We start from the raw sequence: 14,530 nt of genomic DNA on the forward strand, positions 1-14,530 counted from the left end.
GTAAATTTTGTATTCCTTTTTACAGACAATCCTACACTTATGTCTTTTCTTTGTGATTTTCTGACTACTATGTGTCATCATCTGGCATGATAATGACCTTCATTAGTTTGCTCAACATGTTTAAACTTCATTAACAGAGAGACCTTGCCTGCCTCACCCATTGGTCTAGCCTGACATTTCAGACAATCACCTATTAGGTAGACGTTGATTGAGGGTATGAGTCATACTTTAAACAAATAACACCAGGAGTTAAAATTGATTACCTTGTAATGTGACATGCTCATCTGCCCTAATGTTGACAAAAATGATACTTATCCACTGATCTGACCAAGCAATGTTTCTTCACTACTCACTAAGATTTCTCCTTAGGGCTCAGGCTCCTGTTTGGAGATATATATATATATCGATAGATAGATAAAGAGATACTCTGAAGATTTTGACTTTTGTCCGTGAAATATGCAGAACTATTAGGAAGCATTTAAAATAGTCAAGTGACCAGCAAAGTTGTACTTTAGTGACGTCATTAATGAAGATACACTGATCACACAAAAGGTAGAGCTGCTATGGTTCATGGCTTCTTACAAGCTCTCAGTTGTGGGAACTCTAAAGTCTATTTCTTCAGTATCTTTGATGAAGACATTAGAGTCTTAAGAATGGAAGCTATAGAGAATACAAAAGTCATGGTGATTACTAATTTGTAAATTGACAAAATTAAAATAATATTAACTGCATGGAAGCATCATAAAGTACGGTTCAGTGGAACCAGGAAGAACTTAGCACCCCGAAGTCTGCTGAGCTAGTCAAGACAAGAAAAGAGCTAGTGGATCCAAAACCTGCTTAGGCTCATCCACCATTACAAGAATGAGAACAGCCATTCGTGGTTTCTGGCCAACACGTGGCTTAGGTTTGGGTCTTCAGAACCACAGCAGGGATATTGACCTCATTGGTGATACTTCAGTGAAATAAATACGAAGAAAACTGTGGAGAATTTGTTATCACCCATAATTTACATGTATCTTCCTACCTCAGCTAACTCAGTTAGAAATTCCCTCACAACATTCCTAGAGGATAACCTAATCCTGATAATGCCTCATTTAGACTCCATAGTAGTCTAGATTGTGTCAGTTGATAATTAAATGTAACTATCACTCTCAGTATTTCTTGGATATTAATAAAGGTGTATTAGTGTGTCTGATGCAGAACAGGGAGTAAAAAGAAATTACACAAGTATTCAGAGCATTGTCATGGCAATATATGTTCTGTTGAAGTTTTGTGAATTAAGATTCATATATTTACTTTGAAATAGAATCTTAGAAAACAACTGGCTTTGGAGAATCTCTAGTTTGTAAATCAGGGTCTTATGCTAAGTCGATACAATTAAAAAAGACACTAAGTCGATAGAACTAAGAAAGACACTATGGTATCTGAACCTCAGTTTCCTATGCTAAATGGGAGGTTCAACTGCCAGTGATTTCTCCAGTCCTCTATGGATGAATAATATTCTTGAATTTCTAAATAAAGTTAGAAAAGATGATAGAACAGACACTATTATGTGTGGTCTAAGAACTTCTTGCTTCAGAGATGGTGTCGTAGTTTTATTCTTTGTAGCTGAGATTGAACATGTGACAAAAAGCAACTTGTGAGAGAACATGTCTAATGAGCTTACAACAGTTCCAGATATAGCCTAGTATAGGAGGGAAGTCATGGTGACTTGCTTAAAGCAGCTAGTCACATCCATATTCAACAGCATTAGGGAATGTATGCATGTGTGTTAACTTCTTGTGCTCAGCTCTAATTCTCTGTTATTATGCAATGTACAGCTCAGAGGACACACACACATGCACACACACACACACACGAACCACCTGTCTAGGGAATGATACCACCAGCAGTGGGCTTGATCTTCTCACATCAATTAATTTAACTATGATGATCCTCCAAGACAATCTTCCCCACAGACATGCCCGCAGGCCAACCCAATATGCATAGTCTCTCACAGAGACTCTCTTCCTGGGTAATTCTAGGTCATATTGAGTCAACAATTGGATCTAACCTTCACAGATGGCATTCTTCTTGGATATTATCTAGCCTCGCGTTGCTTTCATGAAAGTTTATGGAAAGCTCTGTTGGGTTTGAGTAGATAGCCCTTGAGTAGACTGCATTTGTACTAATGTCAAATATCCCAGTGCTTGTGCTATAATGTAATGAGATGAGAAAGTGGAAGATTATTTTGCTTCCGAGTAACTGGGTCATATTAAGAATATGTACTTGTACTTTCTTAAAATAACTAAGCTTCTATGAGTACCTTCCAAATCAAAACAAAAAAAAACCATTTAAAACAAAAGTATCACAAATAAGAAATAAGTTTATGAACATTAATGGTATTGGTGCTTGAAGTAGAAGAAGGACCTGAGGATAAGAAGGTTAACCTCTTTAGTCCTGAGTAAAACATGCCTGTCCCCATTCTGTGAGCTTCTAAGTTCATAAACTTTGAGGAACAAGCACAGAAGAGCATCTGAGGCTCAGAGGGAACTAATATCCAGGATCCAGTGCTTAGGAACTACCAGAAGACTTCAGAGCTTTGGGCTTTCTATCCCAGTGAAGAAAGCTCTAGATGCAACTAGAAACACAAAGCCTACAGCTAGGGCCTCTGTAGACTCTGGGGTCTACAGTATCCATGACAATAACCTTCAGAATTTAACAATTACACGCCTGACTCGACTTTAAATTGTCATCTTCCCAGAGATGAAAAGATTACCGGGCGGTATATAGGCTTGTGATCTTAGATACTCAAGAAACTCAGTGAGGCCCTGTTTAAAATTAAAAGGCAAAAATGCACTGGGATATAACTAGATGGGTTTCAAGCATACACAAGGCCCCAGGCTCACTGTAAGGGGGAAGGGAAGAGTGACAGAAAGTTGTGAATGCTACTGTTTAAAGGAACTTCAAAGTAAAATTACAAATGCTTGCCTGCCAAGCTCCTTGCCTCCACTGTTTCTCTTGAGCATTGGCTAGAGGGCAATTCAGAGAAGGACTTGTAATCTTCATTTGTGCCTGGTCTATTCTTCTAAGGAATTGTCTTACAAAGACATTTGCTAGAATCTATTATTCTCCATTCTCGTTCCCCTCCATATTCCTTTTGTGTATCTTGTGCATGTGCATGTGGTTAGGTGTTCCTGTAGGTGTCTATGTCTCTGTGTGTGTGCATGCACATAAATGACAAAGATTGACCTTAATTGTCATCATTCCATCTCAGTTTAAAAAATTCTCTCTCTCTCTCTCTGTCTCTGTCTATCTCTCTCCCCCTCCCTCCCTCCCTCCTTCCCTCCCTCCTTCCCTTCATCCCTCCCTCCCTCTCCCTCTCCCCTCTCTCCCTCTGTGTGTGTGTGTGTGTGTGCGCATGTGCGTATGTGTATCTCTCTGTGCATACATGCATGCCATGATGCATATGTGGAAGTCAGAGGACAGCTTATGAGAGTTTATATTTATTCTCTTCTTCCATCATGGGAATCATAATCAGGTCATTAGCCTTGGTGGCAATTGCTCTTCCCTGCTAAGTCCTCTCACTGATGCCACCCTGTGTTCTGAAACAGGGCTACTCATTGGCCACGAGCTAGCCAATTAGGTTAAGCTGGCTGGGTAGTGATCAGCACGGACCTGTCTAACTTTGCCTTCCCAACATTGGGATTCTGAGACAGTGCTGCCATGTCTGGCTTCTTTTCTTCTGCGGATTCTGGGGTCAAACTCCAGTCCACATCCTTCTGCAGCAACAGAGCTATCTCCCCAGATCCCCTTTCGTAGTTCTTTATGAAGAAATGTGGGAGACTAAAGGGTAGGAGAGCCCTATCCAAGCAAAGAATTCCTTACAGCAGCAGCACTGACAAGGTTAGTGTACACTTCTGCTATATCTGCTGCCTCTACCCTAACCTAAGAAAGTTCTTTGAAGAGACTCTTGGCCAGGCCTCACCACTGCAGAGATGTCTGGATTTGCCTTAGATTAACTAAAACTGAAGGAGCTGTTCAAGGATGTAAATGACGGGTGGAGAAGATAAAGCTCCTCTAGTGCCAAGGGCTTTGCTAATTGCTGCACATTCCAGTATTAAAGTGAACCATTAACTTCTCACTACTGTGTCTGTCTCTACCTTTCCCAGAATGCCTTGCATCTACTGTGTATGCCTTTGAAAGCAGAAGGAAGGAAAGCAGATAGGATCTTAGTAAAGCATGACTCATCAGCTTTTTAAGTAATCTATTCTTATTGGTCTTGGATTTTCCTTAAACACCTCATGTAAAATAAACTCTCTGTGTAGGAAAAGATTTCAAAATAAAGACGCAAGACAGCAGCAAGTGTAGTTATTTGGTGAGTTGTCAAGACTATCTTTAAATACTTGGTTTTGGAAAAACATCCAATTTGACCCCCAGGAATTTTGTAAAGCATTTTACCCACTAAAGAGATAGAAGGAAGTTCTATTGAGTTTTCTAAATGGGCTATGTGAGCCCATTTGTTTAAACCAAACACAAAAATGTCTTAGGTTTTAATGAATCTAACTGAAATTTTAGCTAAAAACAACTCATTGGAAACCAGATGGCATAGCTACCACTGTGAGCCAAGTTTGACTCTCTTGTTTTCTGAAGTGTGGATCCATTTAGCCCCACAGAACTCATAGTACAAAGAGGCCATTAATTCTGGAAGCTCTTATACCGTAGTAGATCTGTCTCTTCCTCTCTCCCTTTTTTCCCCTCTCCCTCTTTCTCTCTTTCCCTCCCTCTTTCTCTTCTTCTCTTTCTGTGTTTCTGCCCCTCCTTTACTCCCCCCTCTCTCTCCTCTCCCCTCCTCTCTCACACACACTTCTGTATAAGCACATGGCCATTCAGTTTCAGGAACATAAGCTGTATATATCTCGCCACCAGCATAGATCACCATGATACATTCCAAAGGAGAAATCAACTTCAAATGACAAGTTTTTGTCAGTGTGCCCATGTGTGGCTGTGTAAATTATTTTTTACGAGAGAGAGAGAGAGAGAGAGAGGGAGAGAGAGAGAGAGAGAACATGCAAGCTTCTAAGACATCGAATGAGAAAACAGAGGTAATTATTAACTTGTAATGAGATTGTGGTCATTAAATTGATTCTTTTCACCTGAAACCTTACCAGGAAGATACGCAAGTCTCTCAGAGTTCCCAAGAAGATCCAGTGAACAGAAAGAGAAATCCTGAGAACCACACTGAATCTGCAGAGGGGCACATGTCTAGGCATGGATTCCCTAGAAAAAAAAGTGGAGAGAAGCCATAAATGTGCCTGAGGTGAAAGGGGTTCCTTTGAAATCTTTTGTAACTTGGCACTTGGCTGACCTCAGCCAAGAGAAGCCTGGATTTGGCTCACTTTAATGGTGTCATAGATAGCTTGTGCAGTTGCTATAGGTAGTTATTTTGAATCCAGGTTTCCTGTTGGCTCAGCTTCCTTTGATGGACAGGGGACCTTGGAAATAGGTGAGAGGAGTTAGAAACCAGCCAGAGGGCTAAACAGATGAGTCATCTTCCTGTCTCTGAGAACAACATTATCTCCATTTTCTCTCTGACAGCTGCTTCTGTCAGTAAGAGCATCATTAGTGAGCCGGAGTGGTCTTTAAGGGCTCCTTATTTATTGGTGCTGAAGGTTTTTGGATTGTTCGTTTTCTTTGTTTTGTTTCTCTAGAGTTGTGGGAGTTCTCAATAAAATGTTAATCACAGAAGATAATTTAAAAAACACTTCTAGTTTCCCAAAGACACTAAGAGTTATACTCACAAAATCTTGGTTTAGCTATATTTTACTGCCCATGTGGCTTTCTAGAGACGACACATATGCTTTACATTTTGCTGCCATTATTCTTCATGAGATTGCAAGATATCAATCATGGCTGTGCTAAAAAAAAAAAAGAAGAAGAAGTAGAGACAATAGAGAAAGAACATGCCTGGAATATCCACACAAGGGGATGTGTTTGTCTATGGTGTCCAGGGAAAATCTGAGAACAGGAACCAAAAGAGGTTCACTTCCCTTGGGAATCAGATTCATCAGTAATGAAACCAGAACCTCAGCCATCACTTGTGGTAGTCAAAGATGTTTGGAGGAGCTGTATCCCCTCAGCCAGTATATAGTCTGGGTCCTATCTTCCCTGCTACTGTAATGTGGTCAGCCTGGGCTCAGAGGGAAGAGTAGCAATGACTCCATTCTCGGTGCCACCTCAGCTGCTGCTTAATGGATGGGGAAGATGAAGGAGGAGTTAATGCCTCCAGAGAGGGTGTCACCGGCAGTTGATGTCCCCTGAGATTTTCTGCTATTGGAAACCTTAGCTGGACATTTTGTAAGTGGAATGGGTGCTGGAGTATCTGACATGTCTAGCATGCCCCAGTTGCCGTCTGAGTGTTCGTCTCCATTCCAGGTAACCAGCTCAAGGACAGTGTTGTGATGAAAGAAGTATAATTAACAGGGAGATTCTGCAGTAAGAATGTTAGTTAGCCTTTTTATGAACATCTGTCACATGGATGCTCTCCCAACTCCTATTAGGGAAGGATGGGGTTATCATTCTTAGAGGAGGTCACTGAGGTTGCTAATGGATTTTAAGGGGAGACCTTCAATTTTTTTTAAATTGTGTATGTGGCTGTGTGTGATGCTGTATATGTGACCCCACACACACACAAACACACACACACAAAAGAAAAAAGAAAAATACCTAACTCTGTGTGTGTGTGTGTGTGTGTGTGTGTGTGTGTGTTGGTGTGTGAAGTGGCATGCAAATGAAGGCCACAGGTCAACCTTGGGTGCTGTTCTTCACATACTGTCTACCTTGTTTCTTGAGACATATCCCTCTTGCCCCACCTCCACCTCTCCAGGTCTAGCATTAAAGATGTACACTACTGCTCCAGTGTTTTCATGCGGTTGCGAGGGATACATACTCAGATCCTCATCCTTGCTTGGCAAACAGTATACGGACTGCACTGTCTCTCCAGCCCTAATTATCCTCTTCATAGATTGTGCTTCCATTATTTCATTTCTCAGCTAGAAAGAATTTCTCTGGGCTCTGGGAACGCTGGGGCTGTTTGTTGAATTTCTGATAGTGTAAGAAAGTCTGGTAGTTTTCATACATACCGAATCAGGCAGAGGCAAAATAAATAAGCACTAGAGGAAGAAACAAGTCTCAAGCAAGCCCTGGAACAACCCTGCACAGACCAGGACTGGATGTGAGCACTGGACACACTTTGCTTTTGCCCAGTTAGGAATTCTCTTCTTCAATTCCTCAATACTTCAATTCTCTTCTTTTGTCTTCTGTGTCAACATCTGTCTTACTGTGTCTCTGAGCATTTGTATAATTCTACGCTACTACTTCACTTAGTTCCCCCAGGGGCTGGACCCCAACCTATGCTACCAAGGAGTAACTGGAAAAATAGCTAAAACGTGCAATCCAGTGTTTGCAAAACAGGCCCTTTTCAAAACAGTTAACATAGGATTCTGAAGCAATCTTAGCTAGAACTAAGCTATATAAAATTCGTTTCAACAAAATAGCATTACATACATAGGACTCAATAAAACTTTGCCGTTTCCTTGGGGGAAGTAGGGAATCATGATCCTTAGGGATGTTCTGGGTTTATTTGAACCTGTGGTTTTCCCATTAAAAGTGGTGATTAATATCTTCTCTGCCCACATGAGGTTTATGGGTAGGTGTTTCTTCTGAGAATGTCAGTCCTTTACTTTCTGAATTGAATTGGCATCAATAGAACACACTGCAGCAGCATCACAACTATAATAGGCACAATAGGGTGTGGCTGTAAATGGCCTTGGGGGGGCTAGGCTGAAGCAAGGTCTTCTAGAGACAATAAGTGGTTTTTCGGATACATTGAAAGTGGCTATGTCATGTCCTGTTTAGGGCTGAGCACCAGTCTCTGAGTCTTTGGAAAAGCTGTATGATTCACCTATGTTCTAAATCCTCATTTATTTTGCTTCTCAGAATACCATCATCCAAAGGCCATGCCCACATTCAACACAACAAATATATTGGCCTTGCTTATTTGAATACACTAAAGACACAGATCCCATTTTCTGCATATTACTTTTTTAAGACATTTTTTTATTTTTTAGAATTTTATACCTGTATAAATCATGACCCTCCCTATCTTCTATTTATTTATCTACACACCTTTATGTCCCCATAATACCCTTACCCAATTTCACCTTAAAAAAATAACAAACCAGGAATTCCAATTACTGCACAGGTGTGGGAGCATCCACCAGAGCTGGGAAGACTACCAGTGGGAACACCTTAGAGAAAAAATAAGATCCCCCTCCTTCTCCCAGTTGTCAGCTGCCAGTAGCTCCTCAGTGAGGAGTAGGGTACAGTGGCGCTGGAGAGCATCTGCTCCATCTATGCTGGAATCTTGATTGCCTTAATTTTGTGCAGGTAGCAACTGCTGTGATGAATTCCTAAGTTCAGCAGCCATGTCGTGTTCAGAAGACAGCATCTCATAACATGCCTCTCCATCTGAAGGCTCTGGCTCTGATGTTCAGTCTGCCTCCCCTTCTCTGATATCCCCTGAGCCTTATGGAAGGGGGCATTGGTAAAGAGTTCCCATTCAGGATTGACAACTCCGTCTCTCCTTCTCAGGACTTTAACCACTATGTGGCTTTGTACTGACTGGTGTTAAAGGCAGATATTTTTAAAAATGAAATATAAAAAAAGAATAAAACTTGCTTTGCTTCTGAGCATTATCTAGAAACAGATCCTGAGAAGCGCACATTATTCTTTATGTTTTTGTGTAAATGATGGAAGGCCACCTAGTTACAGCCTTTGCCCTACCGAGTTGTTTGAAAGTACTAGGGACTAAAATCACCAAAATCAAAGATGTCCAAAATCAAAGATGCCATTTTCAACTTTGTTTTGTGTATTTCCTTCTTTAAGGGAATGATCAGTAGCTGAATTTGGTTGATCAGGGTCCCCTTTGAGGAGGATAACATTAAAAAGAAATTTATCATTGAAATTTGCCTTAGGATCTTAGTGGTCCAACCAGCTGGAATTTCTTAGCTATTATATTTGAGAGGATTTCTAAAATATGTCTTCTAATTTTTTTCTATTATTAAAATTAGGTTTATGGGAAAGGAACTTAACTTATTCTACCTACCTACCTACCTACCTACCTACCTTCTTCCCTCTTTTTCATCCTTCCTTTCCCTCTTTTTGAGACCAGGTCTTATTGTGTAGCTCAGGCTTGTTTCAAGCTCATTATCTTTGTGCCTTGGCCTCCTGAGTGCTAGGATTAGATAGTCATAGCTTAGCTCTATGATCCAGAATACTAAACATAGGTTGAAGTGACCAAGGAATGACATGGGGCCTCCATGTACGTTTGTCTAGGGCTAAATTTACCCAAGAGTAGAAGAAAGATGCTGAGTGAGGTGCTTATGATCAAAGACCTTCTCAGGTTCACCAGGCCTGGGAAAGTGGCTACTCTGAGGTCATGGTGTCCTATTCCCACGGACTCCAGTTATGCCACTAAATTCAGTAGACCAGCTCCTTCTACCCAAAGAAAATCATGGGCTGTAAACATAAGATGCCTCCATCCACCCATTTTTTTTTTCTTTTTTTACTTGGTCAAATCTTAGTCAGTGTTCACACTCTTTAGAATTCAGATGCTATCAAAAGGACTCAACACAGCCCAATCCTGCTTTCTGGTTTTGCTTCTAACAAAGTCATAAGCAGATGGATCTAAGCAAGCATCCCTCTCCCAGACTCTTGTGACTGTCTAATATGGAAAACATCACTCATGCTGGTGGCCTGATACTTATTCAGTGTCTTTCCTTCTGAATGGGAAGAGCAATGCAGAGTTGGAGTGGTTATCTCTTAGTGCACACACTCCTGTCTTGACTTCTGTGGAGACAACTTCTTAATGCTGAAAGGGAAGGTTTCCGCCATGCTCAGGTAGTGCTGTGTCCAGATGCAGTTCCCTTGGTACTTTATTTCAATCCCTTTCTTCACTCTGCCTCCCTCGTCCATTTTTTAACCACCCTTGCCTTTATATGTGACATGATCCCTATGGCTCCTAGTTCTCACGGAAGTTTGAGTCCTAATTAGTCATTTGCTCATGCCTACTACATGCCCAACCCTGAGCTGCTACCAACAGTTAGAATGAGGAACTCGCAGACGTGCCCTGAAGAAGCTTTGAAGGGAGAAACAATGAAGGTGAGAAAGCAAGACTTTCCTTCCTGCACCCCTAGACCTTTTTTGGGCAGAGATCTGTCTCCTTTAAAAATGTTGTGGTTAGTGGGAGGTTTTACAAAACTGATTTTTCAAATGTTGTCGGGCGGTTAAGAGTACATGCTGAAAAGCAGAGAACTGGGTCAGTTCCCAGCACTCACATTTGACATCTCATAGCCACCTGTAAATCCAGCACCAGCTGATCTGATGCCCTCTTCTGGCCTCTTGGAGTACCTGCATACATGCTCCTACATATAAACACATAGTTATTTAAATAACAAAATATTAACTGTTGCAATGGACCTCCAAACTGGGTTCTGTCTTCTTTGGGTGACAAAATATATAAACCACAATTGCATTTTAGTCTTATATATTGTTATATATGTATATATATATACATATATTTTAACATAATATATAATAAGAATTGTGTATACAATACTAATACTTCTGTATTATATGTGTATATGTACATGTATAATATATATATATTCCTCAATAGATATTTCCAATTTGAAACCCTCTTTCTTTTCTGTACAAGTTTAAAATGATATAAATGCAAAACATCAAGAATAGGCTGTAATTTGTTTTCAGTATTCAGAGAAATGTGATGATAGCAATTTCAAAATGACTTAAGCATCAATAACATTAGTGCCTAGAAATACAATTCATTTTGAGAACAATCCTCATAGTTTTGTTAAGCATAACTGAGTGTGCCATTTTTATTAAGCATTATATAGCTTGTATGTAAAATTCAGTTGTGTGTGTGTGTGCGTGTGTGCATGCGTGTGCGTGTGCGTGTGCGTGTGTGTCTGTCTGTCTGTCTGTCTGTTTCTCCAGGTCTGCTTGTATGAGGAGAGCAGACAGTGACCTCAGTCTCTGTCCACCTTACTTTTTGAGGTAAGACCTCTCATTTCTAGGACTGCCTATGCCTAACTTCGGGAAACCAAGGCTATACTGTGATCTACAACATTGACACTCAAGATCCATTTGTTGACTGAGTTATCAAAAAAATTCTCATAATGTTGTAACTCAGTTCACAATATTGCATTGTACTCCTGCTCAAGTTGTCTTTGGCTCTATGTTACTTCATTTGCCTCACAGACCAAAGGTTGGACACACATGGGTCATATCCTACAATTTTTTTAGATGCTGAAGCTGTCTAAGCCAAACTTCATTTCTTTTTTTAATTTTATTTATTTACTGTTATTACTTTTGAAAGGCAGGGTCTCACTATATAGCTCTGGTTGCCCTAGAACTCACTATGTAGACCATGCTGGGCTCAAACTCACAGAGATCCAGCTTCCTCTGCCTCTGGAGTGCTGGCAGTATAGGTATGCAGTATACCAGCTCTAAACTTCATTTCTATGAAGATGCCATTTTACCCACTAGCCCCAATGTCTCAGGTGAACAGACCCATTTGGAATCTCCAGGCCTATCCCAGTGAGTGTCATATCAGGCCACCAGACTTCTATGCAGGTCAGAGTGAAGAATGAGAGGGCAGGCTGGACAAGTATAGGCGGTGCTTCCTGAGCCCACCCATAGGAACTACGGAGTGGGAAGCGGGTCAGTAGCAACAGAAGCAGAGGCACCTGGCCATGGCTGAGAGTCTAGCCTTTCTAACTGTGATTGTATGACTGAACCTCACTTTCTTCATCTGTGGAATGGGGAGATTATGATACTTCCTTCACATGACAGCTAAATAGTGATCTGTGTGAATCAGCCTGCTGAGTGAAAATTCAGTTGTAAGCTCTTCCCAGGCAGTCAGGAGACTCGGAGCATGGTTGGAGACAGATGCTAGGGTAGACTCAGTAAGTGAGATGAGTCCCAGACAGCACATGAAGACCCTTTTTGTCTCAAGCAAGTGAAATTAGCTATCTTTGGAGTATTTGTCTCTGAGAATGCATGAAGACTATGCTTTCACACAAACATTGTGTGATACTAGCTACTATCTTAGTACATTTGACATTCTAAATTTTTTTAAATCTATGTCCATGGATGTTTTACATGATTATTTCCCTCTGTACCATGTACATTCCTGGTACCTATGGAGGCCATAAGTGGGCCTCAGGTTTCCAGGGACTGGAGTTACTGACCATTGTGAGTCACCACAGGTGTGCTGGGAAGGAACCTAAGGCCCCTGGAAGAGCAGCCAGTTATTGCCTTTAGCGTCTCTCCAGCCTCTGCCTCTCTTTTTTTTGTAATGAATTATTCCAGATGGAATTTAGCTGATGTGTTCCACCTTTATTCCTTTTGAATGTGTCTTTGAACCTGTGATAGCCTAAGGGCTCCCCAAGACTGGCCAGCAGTAAGCAGCTGCAAAGGAGGTCCCTGACTACCATTTCCTCTCTGTGGCTCCATCTCCTTCATCCTCTGAATCAGCAGCAGGTACCTTGTCTCCTTTGGTAAAGGCAATGGAGGGCCTCGGTGATTCTTAATAAAAGAAAGACAACAGCTCCATTTACCACCAAAGGAATCTCACATTCTCATTTGCATGCCAAAATGGACCTGCCTGGAAAATATGTGGCCTAGCATGGCTTTATCTTCCTGGATCCCTCCACAATGCCCTGGACTTGAAAGGTAGTAAGACTTAGTCCTAAGAAATAATGGTAGACATGTCTCTTGGGGTTGGACTTATGTTCCATGCAGTACAGTGCATTTTCACTATTTTTGTTGTGTGTCTGGCTAGGCTTCTGCCTTTATTGCAGATGTGACAAGGAAGCACAAAGATACATCTTTAGCAGAATTTTATATGCTTCCGAACTCGAGGTAATAACCAGACACCGAAAATAAAACTGTCACTTATCCCCACAGTATAAGTCAGCTTTACTGTGTTCTCTCATTTATAACGTTGTCCCAGACTGAGAGCAAAAATCCCCATTTTATTATTTTGTATTTCAAGATTGAAATGAAAAGATACTAAATGAAGCGATTCACTATCAAAAGCTCACAGGACCCGACAGCTACTGCCTGCATCTGAACCTTGCTACTGCCTGCATCCGAACCTTGCTACTGCCTGCATCTGAACCTTGGCTTTGCAGGGAACTGGCTGGAGTACTGAGGAGGCCACCTGATTTTGGCCTGTTTACGAAGCAGTAGCCTTTCAAATATCCCTGCATGAGTCTTACCTGGAAGGACAGTCTACTCTCTGGACTTGGCAAGGCCTGGGTCCTCTCTGCTCAGGGTCTGAATGAGTCTGAGGATGCTGCCCTTGATGCTCTGTTTATATTCCATACCCCACACACCTGCTTTTGATCCTCTGGCCTCTTTTGTCAGTCTCTTGGTCCTCATGAAACTTTAATAATGTGTCTCTCTGGCTTTAGGCCTTGTGATTCTCTAGTTTAATCAGTCTTAGCTATCATGCACTGTCTGCCTCATCCTGTATTCTTCCAGCTCATCTTCCTCACAGAGCCTTTACCTAAGCACGATCCAGACGTGTGACTTGTTCTGCATTTTAACTGCACACCTCCAACTTAGAACTAAGCACTCACCTGCCGTCACCTGTGCAACTGCCTCTCCTGTTCTCTTAAACACTTAGCTGGAAAGCTCCCGTCTCCTCCTCTGTCCCTGCTTTCATTGTTCTTTGCATAGGGATGGAACCTTTTATTAAAAAGTGATATCATTGGATGCCATTCATACGGACAGAGGTGTGCTGTCCTCTTTGTAAGCTTTTTTCTTACCCACCATGGTCTTTTCTTCCATCCTGTCTTGGCACAAGGCTTTCCCCTCTATGGTTGAGAATGCACTCTCTCCCTCTGGAATCTCTTACTATTACTCTGTGGTGCCTTCTTTCAGACCATGATGTTATTAATAGTCTTCAGGCCTCAATGAAGGAGGAAGAACTATAGTCCCAGTCCCGGACTTGGTGATGAGCACAGAGGTAGCAAAGGGGTAAAGATGGTGGTGATGGGTAGATCTTTCTGAGATCCAAACTGAACTGAACTCTTAATCCCCCAATATGCACTCTTTAGTCTCTGTGTTAGTGACTTTGCTTGTCCCTGTGATCAAATGCCCGGCAAGGAGCAATGGGAAAGAAATCGGCCTTGTTTGGGCTCATAGCTTAATGGGATACAGTCTGTTACATTAAGAAAGGCATGGTGATAGAGGATTGAGACAGGTGGTCACAGAGTATCTGCAGCCAGGAAGCAGAGCACAGACAGGAAGTGGAGCGAGGATATAAAGCCTCAAGACCTGCTCACACCGAGACCCACGTCAGCAAGGCTCCACCTTCTAAAGGTTCCATAACCTCCCAGAGCAGCAGTACCACCTGGAAAGCAAATGTTCAAACCCTGGGAGCTGGTGGGGACAGTTCATT

At 41.6% G+C, this 14,530-nt stretch overlaps 1 protein-coding gene across 1 annotated transcript in view; it reads left to right on the forward strand.

Annotated features, from left to right (window-relative positions):
• The window catches only part of Tnik (TRAF2 and NCK interacting kinase), a 399,376-nt gene that overhangs the window by 205,829 nt on the left and 179,017 nt on the right, over positions 1-14,530 (forward strand). The window lies entirely within an intron of this gene.

This window comes from Grammomys surdaster, unplaced genomic scaffold (genome assembly GCF_004785775.1).
Source record: "Grammomys surdaster isolate TR1022 unplaced genomic scaffold, NIH_TR_1.0 62, whole genome shotgun sequence".
Taxonomy (NCBI): domain Eukaryota; kingdom Metazoa; phylum Chordata; class Mammalia; order Rodentia; family Muridae; genus Grammomys; species Grammomys surdaster.